Source organism: Equus asinus, chromosome 2, assembly GCF_041296235.1.
Source record: "Equus asinus isolate D_3611 breed Donkey chromosome 2, EquAss-T2T_v2, whole genome shotgun sequence".
In the NCBI taxonomy this organism is placed as follows: domain Eukaryota; kingdom Metazoa; phylum Chordata; class Mammalia; order Perissodactyla; family Equidae; genus Equus; species Equus asinus.
Window position 1 is genome coordinate 77,935,522 of NC_091791.1, and position 20,848 is coordinate 77,956,369.

The window sequence follows — 20,848 nt, forward strand, 5'->3', positions numbered from 1 at the left end:
AGAAAACCTTCACAACAAATATAACAGATGAAGAATTACTGTTCAAAACATATAAACTATTCTTAAAAATTAATACATATAGAAAAATATGATTAAAAAACGAAGTCATTCACAAAAGCCATGAAAAAACAATAAACATATGATGTACAAGCTCATGAGTAATCTCAGAAATGCAAATTAAAATGATGAGTTCTTCTCAGAAGTTAGATTGGCAACAAATCTAAAGTCTGACAACACCAAGCGTGGGCAAGGAACAGTCTATGTACAGTGCCACAGTCTAGAGGAGGAAATATTTATACGGAGCCACTTTAAGGGCATGCAGACCATTCAGGCTTCTTCCAGATATTCCAGGTCTTGCTCCTGGACCAAGTAAGACCATTGGAAAACTGTCTACTCAAACTCTGTTATAGACTGAATATTTGTGTTTGTGTCCCCCCAAAATTCAGATGCTGAAGCCCTAATCTCCAATGTGATGGTATTTGGAGATGGGGCCTTTGGGCGGCAATTGGGTCATGAGTGTGGAGCCCTCGTGATGAGATTAGTGCCCTTAGAAGAAAAGACATGAGTTGCCCCAACTCTCTCTCCACCACATGAGGCTACAAGGTCGCCATCTGCAAACCGGAAGTGGGCCCTCATCAGAACCAAATCTGCTGGCAGCTTAACCTTGGACTTCCCAGACTCCAAAACTATGAGAAATGTGTTTGTTGCTTAAGCCACCTGTCTACGATAATTTGTTATAGCAGTGCTATAACACTTCTCTCTGGTTTCTTCTTTGCTGTCAGGAAGACCAAAGGCAAACTTGTAGCTTGACTTTGGTAACTCCAGGACGTTATAGGACCTGCATGTATCCATATGATGACTTTGCTTAGCTACTGACCTGCCACTCTACGGTTTCTGTGACACTGATTTTCATTTCTACTTTTCCATTTAAATTTCTGTTCCCTTACAAATTACACAAAGTCCACTGTAAAACAAAGTGGGAATACATAACTCACCGGTGACTTGTTCATTTCCTGTTGCTCTTGGAAAACTGAAGAGAACTGTAAAGGTACAGCTGGAGAAGAAGGAAGACCATGAGGTCCTGTGATTCTGGGCCTGCTGCACAGCTCTCAGACTCATCTGCCAATCAAGCTTCACACAGCAGCTGCCTATAAGGCCTGTGAGGGACAATGTCCCTTTAACCCAAGGAAGGGCAGGACAGACCCTGTGGAGGAGCACCCAGGTGTCCATGCTGACTCTGACAGGTCAGAGAGCTTAGAAGGCAATTTTTCTTTGGATAAATGTAAACATTTCCTACTAATTTATAAAGAATTTATCTTCCCCATCCACTGACTAAAAGAAAAATTAAAAACAGAGGATTCATTAAACAAAGTACAATACAGAGAAGACTATGCCTTCATTAGAACTAAACTGCAAAAATAGAAGTAAATAAAATCAAGCAAGCACACAAGCAAGCAAGCCCAGGCTGTATTGTTTCTCTGCATTCCTAGTGACAGTGTTTGCCCCTTGACTTAGAAAATCCTTATCAACATCCCCTGGAAAAGGATGGGGAATTTCACTTATTCTAACTTCGTTAGTTTCTCAAAAGGATCTTTTTCTTTTCTTTTTTTTTTTTAAGATTGGCACCTGCGCTAACATCTGTTGCCAATCTTCTCTTTTTTTTCCCCTTCTTCTTTTTCTTCCCAAAGCCCCCCAGTACATAGTTGTATATTCTAGTTGTACCAAAAGGATCTTTTAATAAAAAACTTGATGTGACTTAATTGTTAAGAGTGACAGGAACGAGTTCTCTGTCCATGCCACTAATAAATCATATGACTCTGAACAAGTCACTTATCTTTAGGCCCATTTTTTCTTCACCTCTCAAAGGCAAAAAGAAAAATCTTGAAACTCTACACATTATTTCTTTGATTCTTTACCATCAGAACAGCAGGCGTAATGGAGCATCTCTCTAGGTTGTGCGGAGAGTAAGCGCAGAGCGAAGGGACTGGGGCTGATGAGGGCAGGCAAAGGGGCAATGTCCCCTTCTGCGGGTGGTGACTCCTTTTCTTGGACTGTGTCCTCACAAAGCCTCCTGTGAGGGGCCCTCGGCGGTGCTGCCAGCCTCACCTCAGTTCTGAAGCTGATCGCTAGACAGTCCGGAATTCTGGATGTGGTGACATCACCCAGTGTTGCCCATTCTGGGTAGGAGGACCAAGGATTACTTCTGTCCAGGCAGTTCTGGCATAGTCTTTCCTGGGCCTCTTCTGCCTCTGTTCTGAGGCCCTGGTGAGAGGTCTGAGATGGAGGGGTGATCTTCCAGATGGGTTTCCTGAGGATTATCCCTTCTTACCTCAAGAGCTGCTCTGTTCTAAGGAAGCGGTGACCTGGGCAGAGAGGGAAAATTAAATTGAGTTGTAACTTTCAAACAGGGCTCCCAATCCGACCCTCACGGAACATACCTTCTCCAAGAACCAAGGGCTGGGCCATCTATAAACTCAAATGAAGGCCTCCAAAGACAAAGGCTGCAAAGGGCAGGTCCCGTCCAGAAACCTCAAGTGTGCTGCCTGACTCAAGGGCTCAGACGAATCAAGGATCTCCAAAATACAAGGACCAAGTAAGGATTCAGTCCACACATATTTCACAATTACTTCTTTGAGTCCTATAAAAACACAACGGTGCTCAGTGCTATGAATAAAGACGCTGGGTTTCAGGCAAAGTGATTTCTAAGAAAGACCATGAGATCTGCAGAAAAATCGAAAAGCTGCTCTCTGTGTGATCTTGGGTAAATTACTTCACCTCTCTGAGCCTCAGTTTTCCTCTCTCTTAACAAAGAGACTGTCAAACCTACCTCAAAGACAGTTGTGAGAATTAAAGGTGTCTGATGAGAAAAAAATCGAAGTATATATGTAGCATATAAATTAAATTTACAGCGCAGAAGCGCACGGGTCAGGTATTATAAATATTCTCCTTTTACAGAAGACGATACTGAATCTCTCGCAGTTAACTGACAGCGCTGGGACTTGGATCCCGCTGCGCTGCGAAGCAGCCCGCGCCCCTCTCCCGCCGCCGCAGGTACACGCGCGTTCTCTGCATCCTCCCCAGGGCCCGCGGCCCCCAGCCGGGCCGCCCCCACCCGCCCTCTGGAGCTCACGTGCTGGGGGGTCCTGACGAGGGCTCCGCGGGGCTCCTCCCCACCGCCGCCCCCGCCTGCTCCCGAGCCGAGCGGGCCCCCGTGGCCCTCGCCCAAGCCTCCGGGGCTCACCTACCGCTCCCTTGTTGGGCTGCACTGGCCCCGGATGATCGCAGAGACTCCACCGCCCCGGAGCCTCCTCCCAAGCGAGGCTGTAGCCTGGGGAAAGACAACTTGCACCTACGGAGCTGAAGTACGCACGCGCAAAAGGGGCCCCGAAGTTCAATACCAAAATAAAAACTACATTTCCCGTTAAGTCCTTGCTCCCTCCCCTTTGGAGAATGTCAGTTTCTTATTTACAGGTTCCTGTTACCTGGCGCTCAGGTTTTCTAAGCGCCTCCGGGCTTTGGATTAGAACTGGAGTCCGCTGACGCAACAGCCAGGTGCAGTGCGTGGTTCTTAATTGGATTTGGTATAAACAAATCAGCTGCAAAGACATTTGGAGAACAAATAGGGTAATTTCTCCTTATTAAAATTGAACTGTTTATTAGTGATATTAAGGAATTACTGTTTTTTATTAAGTGCGATAATAGTATGCATTGTGGTTCTGTAGAAAATGTCCTTAATTTTTAGAGATGCAATACCGAAGTATCTAAAATATTTTCTGTAAAAAGTTGTAAAAAGCAAATATAGCAAATCTTCAGTGCTTAATCTAGGTAATGACTGTAGATATTCATTTTAGTTTCTACTTGTGAAATTTTTATTTGAGTTCATAATAGTTTACGTCATTGTGAAATTTCCGTTGTACATTATTTCTCGTCTGTCACCACACAGGTGCTCTCCGTCACCCTCTGTGCCCATCCCCCACGCCCCTTCCCCTGGTAACCACTGAACTGCTTTCTTTGTCCATGTGCTTGTTTATATTACACATATGAGTGAAATCATCTGGTGTTTGTCTTTCTCGGTCTGGCTTATTTCACTTAGTATAATTCGCTCCAGGTCCTTTCATGTTGTTGGAAATGGAATGAATTTGTCTTTTTTCTAGCTGAGTAGTATTCCATTGTGTATATATATATATATACCACATCTTCTTCATCCAATCATCAGTCGATGGACACTTGGATTGTTTCCATGTCTTGGCTAATGTGAATAGTGCAGCAATGAACATAGAGATGCATATGTTACTTCGGATTGTTTATTTCAAGTTGTTTGGGTAGGTACCCAGTAGTGCGATAGTGGGAGTTCTATTTTTTAGTTTTTTGAGGAATCTCCATACTGTTTTCCACAGTGGCTGCACCAGTTTGCATTTCAACCAGCAATCTATGAGGGTTCCCTTCTCTCCACACCCTCTCAAACATTTGCTATTTTCAGTCTTAGTGATTATAGCCATTTTAACAGGCATAAGGTGATATCTTAGTGTAGTTTTGAATTGCATTTCCCTGATGATTAGTTATGTTAAACATCTTTTCATGTGTTTATTGGCCATCTGTATATCTTCTTTGGAAAAATGTCTGTTCATAACCTCTGCCCATTTTTTGATCGGGCTGTTTGTTTTTTTGTTGTTCAGTTGTGTGTGTTCTTTATATATTATGGAGATTAACCCTTTATTGGATATATGATTTGCAAAGATGTTCTCCAAATTGGTGGGTTGTCTTTTTGTTTTGACCCTAGTTTCTTTGGCCTTGCAGAAGCTCTTTAGTCTGATGAACTCCCACTTGTTTATTTTTTCTTTTGTTTCCCTTGTCTGAGAAGGCATGCTATTCGAAAAGATCCTTTTAAGTTCGATGTCAAAGAGTGTACTACCTATATTATCTTCCAGGAGTTTTATGGTTTCAGGTCTTATCTTCAAGTCTTTGATCTCATTTTGAGTTTACTTTTGTGTATGGTGTGAGATAATACTCTACTTTCATTCTTTTGCATGTGGCTGTCCAGTTTTCCTAACACTATTTATTCAAGAGACTGTCTTTTCTCCATTGTACGTTCTTGGCACCTTTGTCAAAGATTAGCTGTCTGTATATGTGCGGTTTTATTTCTGGGGTTTCAGTTCTGTTCCATTGATCTGTGGGCCTGTTTTTGTACCAGTACCATGCTGTTTTGATCACTATGGCTTTGTAGTACATTTTGAAGTCAGGGATTGTGATGCCTCCAGCTTTGTTCTTTTTTCTCAGTATTGCTTTAGCAATTTGGGGTCTTTAGTTGCCCATATGAATTTTAGGATTCTTTGCTCTATTTCCATGAAGAATGTCATTGGGATTCTGATTGGGATTGCATTGAGTCTGTAGATTGCTTTGGGTAGTACGGATATTTTAACTATGTTTATTCTTCCAATCCATGTGTGTAGAATCTCTTTCCATCTCTTTATGTCGTTGTCTATTTTTTTCAATAATGTCTTATAGTTTTCATTGTATAAGTCCTTTGCCTCCTTATTAAATTTATTCCTAGGTACTTTATTCTTTTAGTTGCGATTGCAAATGGAATTGTATTCTTGAGTTCTCTTTCTGTAAATTCCTTATTGGAGTATAGAAAAGAAACTGATTTTTTTTAAGTTGATTCGGTACCCTGCAACTTTACTGTAGTTGTCAATTACTTCCATTAGTTTTCCAATGGAGTTTTTGGGGTTTTCTATATATAAGATCATGTCGTCTGCAAACAGCGAGAGTTTCACTTCTTCACTCCCTATTTGGATTCCTTTTATTCCTTTCTCTTGCCTAATTGCTCTGGCCAAAACCTCCAGTACTATGTTGAATCAGAGTAGTGATAGTGGGCATCCTTGTCTTGTTCCTGTTCTCAGGGGGATGGTATTCAGTTTTTCCCCATTGAGTGTGATGTTGGCTTTGGGTTTGTCATATATGGCCTTTATTATGTTGAGGTAATTTCCTTCTATCCCCATTTTGTTAAGAGTTTTTATCATAAATAGCTGTTGGATCTTGTCAAATGCTTTCTCTGCATCTATTGAGATGATCATGTGGTTTTTATTCCTCAATTTGTTGATTTGGTGTATCACGTTGATTGATTTGCGGATGTTGAGCCATCCCTGTGTCCCTGGTATGAATCTCACTTGATCATGTTGTATGATCCTTTTGATGTATTGCTGAATTCTGGTTGCCAAAATTTTGTTGAGGATTTCTGCATCTATGTTCATCAACAATATTGGCCTGAAGTTTTCCTTTTTTGTGCTGTCCTTGTCAGGCTTTGGTATCAGAGTGATGTTGGCCTCATAGAATGTGTTAGGAAGTGTTCCATCTTCCCTAATTTTTTGGAATAGCTTGAGAAGGATAGGTATTAAATCCCCTCTGAAGGTTGGTAAAATTCCCCAGGAAAGCCATCTGGTCCTGGGGTTTTATTCTTTGGGATCTTTTTGATTACTGTTTCAATCTCTTTTCTTGTGATTGATCTATGCAGATTGTCTGTTTCTTCTTGACTCAGCTTTGGGAGGCTGAAGAGTCTAAGAATTTATCCATTTCCTTTAGGTTATCCATTTTGTTGGCATATAGGTTTTTGTGGTATTCTCTTATAATCCATTATATTTCTGTGGTATCCAATGTTATTTCTCCTCTCTCATTTCTAATTTTATTTATCTGAGCTTTCTCTCTTTTTTTCTTTGTAAGTCTAAGATAGGGGTTTGTCAATTTTATTTATCTTCTCAAAGAACCAGCTCTTTGTTTCATTGATCATTTCTACTGCCTTTTTTGTTTCAATAGCATTTATTTCTGTTTGAGTTTTATTATTTCTCTCCTTCTGCTGACTTTGGGCTTTGTTTGTTCTTCTTTTTCTAATTCAGTTAGATGTAGTTTGAGATTTCTTATTTGGGTTTTTTCTTGTTTGTTAAGGTGTGCCTGTATTGCAATGAATTTACCTCTTACTACTGCTTTTGCTGTATCTCATATGAGTTGGTATGGTATGTTTTCATTTTAATTTGTCTCCAGATATTTTTTGATTCTCCTTTAATTTCTTCAATGATCCATTGCTTGTTGAATAGCATGTTGTTTAGTCTCCACATCTTTGTCTGTTTCTCTGCTTTTTTCTTATAATTAATTTCTAGCTTTATAGCATTGTGATCAGAAAAGATGCTTGTTATTATTTCAATCTTCTTTAATTTATTAAGGCTTGCCTTGTTTCCGAACATATGGTGTATTCTTGAGAATACTTCGTGTGTACTTGAGAAGAATGTGTATTCTGCTGTTTTTGGATGGCATATTCTATAAATGTCTATTAAGTCCATCTAGTCTAGCTTTTCATTTAATTCCACTGTTTCCTTGTTGATTTTCTGTCTAGATGATCTATCCATTGATGTGAATGGAGTGTTGAGGTCCCCTACTATTATTGTGTTATTATTAATATCTTCTTTTAGGTTTGTTAATAGTTGCTTTATGTACTTTGGTGCTCCTGTGTTGGGTGCGTAGATATTTATGTGTTGTTTCTTCTTGATGGAGTGTCCCTTTGATCATTATATACTCCCCCTCTTTGTCTCTCTTTACCTGTCTTATCTTGAAGTCTACTTTGTCTGATATGAGTATTGCGACACCTGCTTTCTTTTGTTTGCCATTAACTTGGAGTATCGTCTTCCATCCCTTCACTCTGAGCCTATGTTTGTCATTGGAGCTGAGATGTGTTTCCTGGAGGGAGCATATTATTGGGTCTTGTTCTTTAATCCATCTTGCCACTCTGTGTTTTTTTTTTATTGGAGAATTCAATCCATTTACAGTTAGGGTGATTATTTAAGTATGAGGGCTTAATGCTGTCATTATATCACTCGTTTTCTGGTTTTCCTGCATTTCCTTTGTTCCTCGTCCTGTGTGTTTTGGTCTACCGATTGAATTATGTAGTTTTTCATGATGTGTTTCTTTGTTTTTTCCTTATTTATTTTTTGCATCTCTGTTCTGCTTTTTGGCTTAGTGGTTACCCTGAGGTTTGTATTCAGAATCTCATGTATAAGATAGTCCATTTTCTGATGGCCTCTTATTTCCTTAGTCTAAACCAATTCAGTCCCTTTCCTCCTCCCCTCCTAACTTGTGTTTCTCATATCTTATTCCAACTTTTGATGTGAGTTTGTGGTTAAAGTGACAAGATTCTCTTTGTTTTTGGTGTTTTTTCTTCCCTTTAGCCTCATGCTATAGTTGAATATTTGCTATCCTATTCTGATTCTGTCTATCTATTTATCTCCTTACTCTGTGTTTTGTGACCCCTTTCTCCCTTTTTTCCCTTTTTCAGGTATGAGAGCCTTCTTGAGGATTTCTTGTGGGGGGGAGTCTCATGGTTAGAAGTCCATTAGCTTTTGTTTGTCTGGGAGAGATTTAATTTCTCCCTCATATCTGAAGGATATTTTTGCTGGATAGAGTATTCTTGACTGAAGATTCTTGTCTATTAAAGTTTTGAATATGTCATTCCATTCTCTCCTAGCTTGTAAGGTTTCTGCAGAGAAATCCACTGAAAGCCTGATAGGGGTTCCTTTGTAGTTATTTTCTTCTGCCTTGCTGCCTTTAGTATTCTTTCTTTATCATTCATTTTTTACAGTTTTACTACTACGTGCCTTGCAGTAGGTCTTTTTTACATTGAGAAATATAGGAGATCTGGGAGCCTCTTCCACACATATTTCCCTCTCTATCTCTAGATTAGGGAAGTTCTCTGCTATTATTTCTTTGAACACTCTTTCTGCTCCATTCTCCTTCTCTTCACCTTCTTTAATACCTATAATTCTTATGTTGCATTTCCTCATTGAGTCAGATATTTCTCGCAGACTTTCTTCATTTCTTTTTAGCCTTAGTTCTCTCTCCTCCGTCTGGAGCATTTCAACATGTCTATCCTCGATTATGCTCTTATGCTCCTCTATGATGTCCACTCAAGTATTCAGGGAATCCGTATTTTGTTTTATCTCTTCCATTGTGTCTTTCATCTCTAATATTTCTGATTGATTCTTCTTTATAGTTTCAATCTCTTTTGTGAAGTAGCTCCTGAACTTGTTGAATTGTTTCTCTACATTCTCCTTTACCTCATTGAGTTTTTTGAAGATAGCTATTTTGAATTCATTATCGTTTACCTTACATATTTCTGTGTCCTCAGGACTGAGTCCTGGGTGCTTGTCATTTTCTTTCTGGTCTGGAGATTTGATGTAGTCTCTGATGTTGGAAGGTCAGGTCTTTCTCATTCTGATATTATTCAGTTGCAGTTACCACCTTTCACCACTGCATGGGGTCAAGACCGTGTATTCTGAGCCCTTGGTGTTCAGCCAATATCCCAGGCACTGGAGCAGCATGGAGCAGGTAGGGGGAGGGGCACTTTCTCCAGCATGCACTCTGGGATTTCTCAGATCAGCTCTCACTATCTGGTCTCCTGGGGTCTTGGCTTGATGAGGTTACCCCCCAGGAAACCTTTCCCCCAGTTATAGGGCTTCCCTCTAGGCTGCAAGTGCCCTAGGGAGTCCTTGGTGATCCTGTGGACATGCAACCCCTCCCCCACTCCTTCCCTCAAGGATCCTCCCACAGTGGAGATCGCAGTCTTTAGGGTAGGGAGCAAAGTTCTCTCTTACCCCATTACAGCTCCTCTGAGGGGTGCTCCAGCCTCTCTGTCCTCTGTTGTGTGGCTGCATCTCTCTGAGGTTTTTGTGTTGTTAGAATGTCTTCTGTTGGAGTATGGATGTCTCTTTTTGTTGTATATTGGAGGGGCGAGAGTGCCGGGAGAGTTCACTCCACCATGATGTTGACCCCTTGGAAAGTTTTATCCATTTACATTTAAGTAATCATCTATAAGAAAGGGCTTACTTCTGTCATTTTCTATTTATTCTCTGTATGCCTAGTGGCTTTTTGTCCCTCATTTTCTACATTACTGTCTTCTGTTGCATTTATTTTTTTGTAGGGAAATATTTTAATTCCCTTCTCATTTCCTTTAGTGTATTTTCTATAGCTATTTTTATTTTTGTTTACCATGGGGATTACATTTAATATCCTACAGTTATAGCACTATAATTTCAATTCATACCAGCTTAACTTCAGTAACACACAAAAACTCTGCTCCTGTACAGTTCCATTTGCATCCCTTTTCGGTTACTGCTGTCACAAAATTAGACCTTTATGCATTATGTGCCCCCAAACATACACTAACAATTGATATTTTTATGCATAGTCTCTTAAATCATGTATAAAACAAAAAGTGGAGTTACAAATTAAAGATATAGCACTAGTTTTTATAATTTTCTATGTATTTAGCTTTACCAGAGGTTTTTTCATTTTTTTTGTCTTTTGTTTTACAGCTTTGAGTTTCTGTCTAACGTCCTTTCATTTCAACCTGAAGGACACCCCCCCTTAACCTTTGTTGAGGGCAGGTCTAGTGGTAACAAACTCCCTCAACTTTTGTTTATCTGAGAATGTCTTAATTTCTCCCTCACTTTTGAAAGACAATTTTGCTGAATATAGGATTCTTGGTTGACAGATCTTTTTCCCTTCAGGACTTTGAATATACCATCCACTGCCTTATGACATCCAAGCTTTCTGATGAGAAATCTACTGGTAATCTTATTGAGGATTCTTTGTGACAAGTTGCTTCTCTTGCTGGTTTCAAGGTTCTCTCTTTGTCTCTGACTTTTGAGAATTTGTTTATAATGTGCCTCAGCATGGGTCTCTTTGAGTTTATCCTACTTAGAGTTTCTTGAACTTCTTGGATGTTTATATTCATATCTTTTATCAAATTTTGGCTATTTCTTAAAATAATTTCTCTATACATTTCTCTCTCCTTTTTAAACTTCCACAATGTGTATGTTGGCCCACTTGATGATTTCCCACACGTTTCTTAGGCCCTGTTCACTTTTCTTCATTCTTTTTCTTTTTTGTTCTCAGACTTGATTATTTCAAGTTCACTCATTTTTTTTTCCTGTCTGATCAAATATGCTTTTGAATTCTTCTAGTAAATTTATTTCAGTTATTTTACTCTTCAGCACCAGAATTTTTTGTTCCTTTTTGCTTTTTATCTCTTTGCTGATATTTCTATTTTGGTCATATGTTGTTTTCTTTACTTTGTCCGTATCATCTTTTACCTCTTTGAGCACGTTTAAGACTTTTAAAGTCTTTGTTTACTAAGTCCACTATCTGCATTTCTCAGGGACATTTTCTTTAAATTGTTTTTTTCTGTTGAATGGGACACTATTTTGCTCTTTCTTTGTATGCCTTCTGATTTTTTTCTTGAAAACTGGACATTTGAATCTTGTGTGGTATCTTTTTAGATTAGACTCTCTCCCTTCCTCAGCTTTTGCTGGGGTTTTTTGTTTTCTTTTCTTTTCTTTTATTTTTTTAAAGATTTTATTTTTTCCTTTTTCTCCCCAAAGCCCCCTCGTACATGGTCGTGTATTCTTCATTGTGGGTTCTTCTAGTTGTGGCATGTGGGATGCTGCCTCAGCGTGGTCTGATGAGCAGTGCCATGTCCACGCCCAGGATTCGAACCAATGAAACACTGGGCCGCCTGCAGCAGAGCGCGTGAACCCAACCACTCGGCCACGGGGCCAGCCCCTTGTTTTATTTTTTTCATTATTGTTATAGGATGTCTGTGGGCTAGGATCAGACTGAGGTATAAACTTACAGTCTTCTCAAGGTTTTTCTGAGTCTGCACTTTTCCTTAGACGTGTGTGGTACTTTCTAAATTTTCCTGTATATGTGGTTGCTTTTGAATATGCTAGTCTTTAAATGTCTGACTCCCAAAAGGGGGAAAAAAGAAAAATGAAGGAGAGGGGGAAAGTGCCAGCATTTTAAATCCCTAGGAACTCACTTTACTTAGAGGGAGAAGGGCTTACAGCAATGGTATGGGGGTGCAACAATGGCTGCCTTCACCTCCTCAATCAGAAGTAGCAATGAGCAAACAGAGCACAGATCCATGCTAGTTGGAAGACAGAGTCACTAATGCCCACTTTGGCTCACACAAGCTGCTGCAGGAGTGTGTGATTAGCTGACTGCCACAGGACTAGGAGGTGGGGGATGGGTAGCCACTACCATGCTAATAACTGAAATTTACTTAAGTTAACTGCAATTTACTATCCATGCCTTCCTGTGAAGATAGTTTTTGAGGTCAATATTTGAGGCTCTTTCTGACCTCACTTAGGCTCTTATTTGCTCTTTCTTTGCTTCCTCTAGAGGAAGCCTGGATTTATCATGAAGCTATCATCCTCCTCTTAATTGCTATCCACCAAAATCTTCAGTGTTTTTGATTTCCCTCAGGCTTAAACTTGCTGTACACTCTTTCAAATAAAGTCAGTTCCTTTGGGGAGAGTTTTGGACCTCTTGATTCTATCACCTGCCTCTCGCCCTTGGCAAAAATCTTTGAGTCATGCCCCAGACCTGGGAGTAGAGACAGTGGCATTCTTCTCTCTTAGTGACACCCATATTTTAGGAGCAGGTTGCTGGATGCGGGTGGCAGCCTCTGGTTTTCTTGGTTTCCCTTCTGGCTTGAAACCTCCACCTTACTGAGTCAAAATGAGGGTGATTAGGGTCTCAGTATTCTCAGCATGCCATACCTGAAACAGTACCTCTGTTATGTGAGTGGGGCCTGGGCAATTAGGAGCCCTTGACTTCTCCTCAGTTACACTTCCCTGCAATGCAGCCTCTGAAAGAGTTTGCTGGAGAGGTACAACAAATGCTGGAAGCCTGACCCTCCCAGCTAGATGCTATAGCCTGTGACTGGGAGCTGGTTGTGGCTCAAATACCACAAACTCTTGCTGTTCTTAATGAGTTTTAGTAGATTTTCTTGAATAAATGTTTCTTTTTTGCTGTATGCCCTTAGGACCATTTCCAGAGAATTTACTTTTTTGAAAATAATTTTCATCAGTTATGCTTGCTTCACATGGAAGTAGGTCTGTGAAGCTCCTCTTTCTGCCAGTTTGGGAATAACTTTTTATGTGTATTGTCCCTGCTAGAAAATAAGCTGTGTAAGAGCACAGAGGTTTTTTTCCAGCTTTATTGAGATATAATTGACATATAGCATTCCGTAAGTTTAAGGTGTACAATGTGATTTGATAAACTTGTATATTGAAAAATGTTTACCACAATAAGGTTAGTTAACACATTCTTCATCTCACGTAATTACCATTTTGTTGTAGTTGTTATGGTGAGAACAATGAAGCTCTACTCTCACAGCAACTTTTAAGTAGACAATATGGTATTTTTAACTGTAGTCATCATGCTCTACCTTAGATCCATGGAATTTATTCATCTTATGAAAGAAAGTCTGTACCCTTTGACTAACATCTCCCCATTTCCCCTACCACTCAGCCTGTGGCAGTCACCATTCTATACTCTGTAAGCTCAGTGTTTTTAGATTCCATATATAAGTGAGAACATACTGTATTTGCTCTTCACTGAGTTATTTCATTTAGCATAATGCCCTAAAGGTCCATCCATGTTCTCTCAAATGGCACAATCTGCTTCTTTTGTATGGCTGAATAAAATTCCATTGTGTGTGTGATTAAGACCTTAATATATTTTGAGCTAATTTTTGTGAGTGGTATAAGATAGGGGTTCAATTTCATTCTTTTGCATATGGATATAGTTTTTAGTAGACACTTCAATTCTTTTCTCTTTATCTTGAGTGTATCTACTCTAGGTATTTGTTTTGTGGTTACCCTGAGGCTTACTTAAAACATCTTACTGGGGTCAGCCCCAAGGCCGAGTGGTTAAGTTGGCATGCTCTGCTTCGGCAGCCCAGGGTTTCACCAGTTCAGATACTAGGTGCAGACATGGCACCGTTCATCAGGCCATGCTGAGGCGGCAACCCACATGGCACCACCAGAGGCACTCACAACTAGAATATACAGCTATGTACTGGGGGGCTTTGGGGAGAAGAAGAAGAAGAAGAAAAAGAAGAAGATTGGCAACAGATGTTAGCTCAGGGCCAATCTTTGGGGAAAAACTCCATCTTATTGACGTAGTTTATTTTAAAGACTTTTTATTTTTTCCTTTTTCTCCCCAAAGCCGCCCAGTACATAGTTGTATATTTCTCGTTGTGGGTTCTTCTAGTTGTGGTATGTGGGACGCTGCCTCAGCATGGTCTGATGAGCAGTGCCATGTCCGCGCCCAGGATTCGAACCAACGAAACACTGGGCCGCCTGCAGCGGAGCACGCGAACTTAACCACTCGGCCACGGGGCCAGCCCCTTGACGTAGTTTATTTTAAGCTCAAAACTTAACTTCAATCACACACATAAACTCTGCCCTTTTATCCCCTCCACATTTTATGTTGTTGACATCATAATTTACATCTTTTTATATTGTGTATCCACTAAATCATTGTAGCTATAGCTATTTTTAATGCTTTGTCTTTTAAGCTTTATACTAGAGTTAAGTGATTAATACACCACCATATTGCAAGTGTTAGAGTATTCTAAATCTGACTATATACTTACTTTTACCAGTGTGTTGTATATTTTCATGTTGCTAATTTAGCATCCTTTAGTTTCTGCTTGAATAACTGCTTTCAGCATCTTTTGTAAGGCAGGTCTAGTGGTGATGAACTCCCTCAGCTTTTGTTTGGGAAAATATCTTGCTTTCATTTCTGAAGGACAAATTGCTGAGTAAAGTATTCTTGATTGACAATTTTTTCTTTCAGCACTTTGGATAGATCATCCTACTCACTCCTGGCCTGCAAAGTTTCTGTTGAGAAATCCAATTGCTTTATGGAGGTGTCCTTGTATGAGATAAATTTTTTCTCTTGCTGCTTTCTAAATTCTTTGTCTTTGATTTTTAAAAGTTTTATTATAATGTGTCTTGGAAAAGATTGTTTTGGATTGAAATTATGGCATGACCTATTAGTTTCGTGTACTTGGATGTCCAAATCTCTCCCCAGGTTTAGGAAGTTCTCAGCCATTCTTTCTTTTTTTAAAAATGATTTTATTTTTCCTTTTTCTCCCCAAAGCCCCCCAGTACATAGTTGTATATTTTTAGTTGTGCGTCCCTCTAGCTGTGGGATGTGGGATGTCACCTCAGCATGGCTTGATGAGCAGTGCCATGTCCGAGCCCAGGATCTGAACCAGTGAAATCCTGGGCCGCCGAGGCAGAGCGCACAAACTTAACCACTTGGCCATGGGGCTGGCCCCTATTATTCTTTAAATAAGCTTTCTGTCCCTTGCTGCCTCTATTCTCCTTCTGAACTCCAATGATGTGTATAGTTTCTCTTAATGGTATCCCCTTAGTTCCACAGTCTTTCTTCATTCCTTGCGTTCATTTTTCTTTTTGCTCCTCTGACTAGATAATTTCAAATGACCATTTTTTGAGCTCACTAATTCTTTCTTCTTTATGGTCCAGACTGCTGTTGAAGCTATTGAATTCTTCAGTTCAATCATTCTGTTGTTAGCTCAAAACTTTGTTTGGTTTTTTATGTTTTCTCCTTGTTGAACTTCTCATTTTATTTGTACTATTTTCTTGATTTCATTAAATTCTTTATGTTCTCTTGTAGCTCTCTGAGCATCTTTAGAACAATTATTTTGATTTCTTTGTCAGGTAATTAATGTATCTATTTCTTTGGGGTCAGTTACTGTAAGTTTACTGTGTTCCTTTGGTGGTGTCATATTTCTCTGACTCTTCATGATCCCTGTATCCTTGCATAGGTGTCTGTGCATTTGAACAAGCAGTCACCTCTTCCAGACTTTATGGACTGATTTCAGTAAAGAAAGACCATCACTTGAGAGTGGGGGTATGCCAGAACATGTGGGATGCAGGTCTAGTGGTGTAGAGTACCAAGCACAGGGGTGTGTACCAGCTGTGGTTTGGGGTGGGGGGGTGATGTTTTGTCAGCTCAGGCCACTGGGTTCCAGAGCACTGACAACTGTGTGGTCCTTGATAAGTGCTGTGGGGGGGGGGGGGGTCCACAGTGGTTAGAAGGATTGATAGGGTCCTCAGTGGCACCTCCAGGTCTAGCAGCTAGGGAACAGGGCAGGCAGTGGTGGTGGTCAGAGCTAGTGGTGTGCACATATTTGGCTGTAGGAGCCAGTCACAGGTGCCTGTGAAGTGACAGGTGTTCATTGTGGACACACATGTAGTGGTGAGGGCCTGGGCTAATTGTGGGCACACAGGCAGCTGTGCGGGCCCTGGCTGTTGGTGTACACCCCTGTGACTGAAGGATCTATCCACAGGTACATGCATGGCAGTGAAGACCAGTGAAGCGAGTCAGGCTGGGAGCATGCAAGTGCACAGCTGGAGGGGTTGCTGCAGGTGAGTCCAGTGGTGCAGACCAGTGACAAGAGACAGGGTTGAATCTGGGCCCAGAAGCAGCTAATGGAACCTTGTTGGTGTGTACTCATGGCTGAAGTGTCTTGCCACAGGCACAGAGCAGTGGATGCTGGTGACGGGGTCAGGCCAGGGGAGTGCAGGTGCACAGCTGGGGTGGAGGTAGCTGCAAGTGAGCCCAGTGGTGTGGGCCAGTGACTTGAGATAAGGCTGAATCTGGGCACACCAGTGTCTGTGGTGACCTTGGCTGTCAATGTGCACTTCCATGGCTGCAGGATAGCGCAATGGGCATGCACATGGCAATAGTTGGTGATGAGTCAGGCTGGCAGCATGCAACTGCACAGCTGGCGAGGCTAACCCCAAGTGCGTGCATGGTGGTAGGTGTTAGCCACTGGGGTCTAGGCTGGTGTCCTGCACCCCTGCAGCCATGGAGGCCTGCACCAGCTGCTGGTGTGGATCCTGGGCTCTGGTGGAGCTGGGGGTGGAGGTGGGGAGTGGCAAGAGTGGAGAGGGACTCAGGCAGCTGGCATCTGCAAATGCAACTACCTGTGGGGAAAAACTGGTGAAACCTGCAGGGGGGTCCATGGCTGAGCTAGCTGTTTTCTTCAGTGGCAAAAGCTGCTGGGGTCCTCTGCAGAACAGATTACTGGGAACTGTGGTCACTACCGCTGTGTAGCTGACACTGGTAGCCCCTGCTCTTCTTCCTCATTCCTAGCCATCTCTATACTGTTCTCAGCTTTGCCAGTCTCTGGGTGAAGTAAAACCTAAGCGCCTCCTTCATGTGGTCCTGAAAGGCTAGGGAAGCTGGCTGCTCACCTCACTCCTCCTTTGCCAGCGAGAGCTCTTTCTAGCTGAGAAGTTCCCTCTTGGCACTGAGCAGCGCCAGCCAAGGGGATGGGTTGATGCAGGCAAAATGAAGCTCTCCTTCCTTCCCTTTTTGAGCAGCTATTCTCAGGTTTTTTGTTCCACTGCATTGCTGAAGTTTGAGTGGCTTCCTGAGCTCTCTCAGAGCTGTTTTTGTTTATGGCTAGCTAACTGTTGCTCTCTGTGAGGGGTGGCTGGGGTCTCCTACTTTCTCTTGGTGACGTCACTCTCTCAGTTTTGTCTGTTTCATTTTCAAATAACTCCTAATCAACTATAAAACTGCCTGACTCATATCTATCGACTGAATGAATTTTAGAATTTACTTGCTTAAGTCTTAGAACAACCCCATAAAGTAGGTATTGCTGTCATCACATTTTAGAGAGTGAGAAACTAAGGTTTGCAGTGGTTAAATCACTTGTCTGGACTCACAAATGTGCTAAGTGGTAGAATCTGCATGCGTATGCAGACCTGACTAACTCCCAAGTCCATGGTCTTGGACAGTATGCTTTACTACAGACCACTGACACCCACAGCCCCAGCTCTTACCAGCCTTTAACTACCCTCTTCAGTCACATTCATGGGCCTCGCTCCCTGGCATACACAGCTGCAGAAGACATCTTCTGGAATGAAAGCCTGTAAATTTTACTGCACACACCTGGCCATTTACATCAGGAGCTTTCCTCAAAGAAAGTAACAAATGCAACCACAGCTCATGCCCTGCTCGACCCCAGTCCTCTTCCTCTCTTTCCTGCACCCTGCCCTCCACCCTGAAACAGCAGACCCTATTATCAAATGCCTTTATGTGAAGGTAAGTCCAGAGCAGGCTAAAAAATACATACATTAAGAGACCCAATTGAGAGGCATTTGGAGAAATTTTGGACCCTACCCACTGTAAGCTGATCTTAGCTCCTTTTCTATGGCTGCCAAATTCCACAGAACCCAAAAGTGCACAAACTTCCTTCCCAATTCTGTCCAGAACCAGGTCTCCAAAGGATAAAGGCTGGATCCTCAGGCACCAGCTCCCTCAGGAGGCTGGATACAACACAGAATTGCACGTGTGTGGAGCAAAGTGCAGCACCTTACTTTCCCAGTGTCATCAGAGGCCCAATTCATATTTCTGCATTCAGTGCCCATTAACCTCTATGGCCCCTCCTTTTGTGCTCCCCAAAATAATCTCTTCTCCCTGGAGGTGTTGCTTTTACAATCCCTAAGACATGGTTTAGAAGTAGGCTTTCATCATACCCTGAGACTATATTGACATAAAACTACCACAGATAGGTATCACAAATATATCAATTTCACTTATGAATCTAGATAAAACATTTAAATAAAATTGAAAACAGAGACCAACAAAGTGTCACATCCATGATTGTCAGGGTTTCTCTTGGGTTGCAAAATATGTTAGCTTGAAGAAATTACACAAATATTAAAAAAATGGAAAAAATTCAGAAAAGAAATACAATCCAAAAGACTTCTCCTCTCAGAGTTAAGTGCAAATTCTCTGACATTTTTACAAAGCGCATAATGCTTTGTGACTATCTCTTCATTAAATAGTATATAGTGAAAATCTTTACTGTCAAATATGTTTTAATAATATGTCTCCGTTATGTCCATGATGCTAACATAATCAAGAAGTTTACAAGTTCAAAGAAAAAAACATAGACATAAATAAGAAATGTGAAGAGACCACATGAAGGAAACTACAGAACTTTACTGAACAGTAGTCTAAGATGTGAGTAATAATTTTCCTGAATAAAAAGATGAAGTATATTATGGTACAACATTCCAAACAAAATCTCTACAAAGTTGTTTTCAGATTTTCTGTTCTGCCGCCAGACAAATGTAAATTTTATGTAGCATGATACGAAGCGCCATTTTGTGAAAATGCAGACTAAAGCTCAACTGAAGATGTGTCTTTAATAGTTATAACAGTTAAATATTTTAGTTCTAAGTCAGGAAAAAAAACATGTAAAGTCCTAAGATTGTGTAAGAATTTAATATGTGATAATGGTGGTGTTTCAAAGAAGTGGAGAAAAATGTGCCTATTTAATAAATGGTGCTGGGGCAACTGGTTCTCTCTCTAAACAGCATAACAAGAGTAGATGTTTCTCTCACATATTACAAGGAATACTCTTTTGATGGATTCTTAATATCAAAGTATTCAAAACATAAGAATTTCATAATTTTAATGTTGAGAATGCATGACACCAATTGCAGGCAAAAAATCATTTAAAAGTTCAAATTTATGAAATCTGAACTGCAAAAAAAAAAAAAAAAAAGCCCTCCCATAGGCAAATTTTAGAGTACACTCCAAAAGAACAAGAAATGTTATCATGTTGATATGAACCATTTAAGTGAAAAAAGCAATTATGTATAGCTCTCGTTGTAAAATGAGGTAAGAAATATATTTAGATTCTTATAAAGAGCACATAAACCAACAAAATGTTGTAATAATCGTTTATGACCAGCTATTATAAAATGACGAGCACCTCAATTAAAATTAGGCTAAGGACATGAGCCAACATTAAGAAAGAAACTGAAGACGAGCAATCAATAAATAGTGTTAAAATGTTCAATGTCTCCAGAAAATCAATTTAAGAAATATTTTATTATGTTGTATAAATGAAGTTGGAAAAAACTGTAAAAGAGCAGAACCCACTGTGGGAATGGGTTTAAGGAACCCACATTTCCAAACTTTGGATGGGAGTGAAATTCATTTAGCCTTTCTGGAGTCAATTTCATCAGAACTGAAAATGAACTTACCTTTTAATCCAGAAATTACACTTTTAGAAATTCTAAGAAAACTTGGACCAGTGTAGAAAGATGTATGTTCAGAGGTGTTCCTCCATAATGTTATTTATGATAGTAAAAATTACTGGAAGCCACCTTAGTGAGCATTGAGAGGGTAGAGGTAAAATGGTATTGATCCATAAGATAGAATTCTAGGTAGTCATTAAAAATGATCATGTAAGGGCAGAAAAACTAACGTGGAAAATGTTAGTCACATACTGTGAAATAAATAATGGAGTTTACAATATACATATATATTAACGTGTGTGTGTATCCAAAAAGAACACTGAAATATAAGAAGCCAAACCAAACTGACCCAAACACCAATCCACCTTCAGATAACAGCAGAGAGCAGTATTTTTTTTCACGAATTTTCCCATATAAGTAAAATTAAAGAGCACATTTCAGAGAAAGTCTATGACTCTTGAGGTATATTAAAGTCACTTTATTTATATTTTCTGAGCATTATTATTTTCTCATCATTACCTACTAAACTGCATGGTGTTTCAGGGTTAAAGTTCTTCACAGCCTTCCATGGAATCTGACTATCCTTCTAAAGTTACTGATGTTCAGGTATGTTTTTCATCACTGCCACCAAGATTCCCAGTTTTAAAACTCTTGAATACACTTTTACAGAAATTATTTAATGTTTTAAACTATAACAACATAGACTATCTTCACGAATCATGTGAAAAACTTCAAAAACCGTAAATAGTAATACTTGTGCATGCACAGGCTATTAAGAATGATATGGTTTATTTCTCTTTAGTGGCAATTTACAAATACAGCTTGAAAATCATTGAGCATGCCTGCTCTATAATGATGTAATTCCAGGCAACAAAATATGATTTGGAGACGGCATTTATATTTTGCATGTAATAAAAGACTTT

General features: G+C 40.3%; 1 long non-coding RNA gene across 1 annotated transcript; it reads right to left on the reverse strand.

The window, feature by feature from the left end:
• Positions 1-1,615: 1,615 nt before the first annotated feature.
• LOC139041298 (uncharacterized) lies at positions 1,616-3,438 on the reverse strand. The gene is made up of 3 exons (XR_011496181.1): positions 3,246-3,438; positions 2,439-2,638; positions 1,616-2,363 (listed from the first exon to the last, which is right to left on the reverse strand). It is a non-coding gene; the product is annotated as an uncharacterized lncRNA (long non-coding RNA).
• Between the last annotated feature and the right edge of the window lie 17,410 nt (positions 3,439-20,848).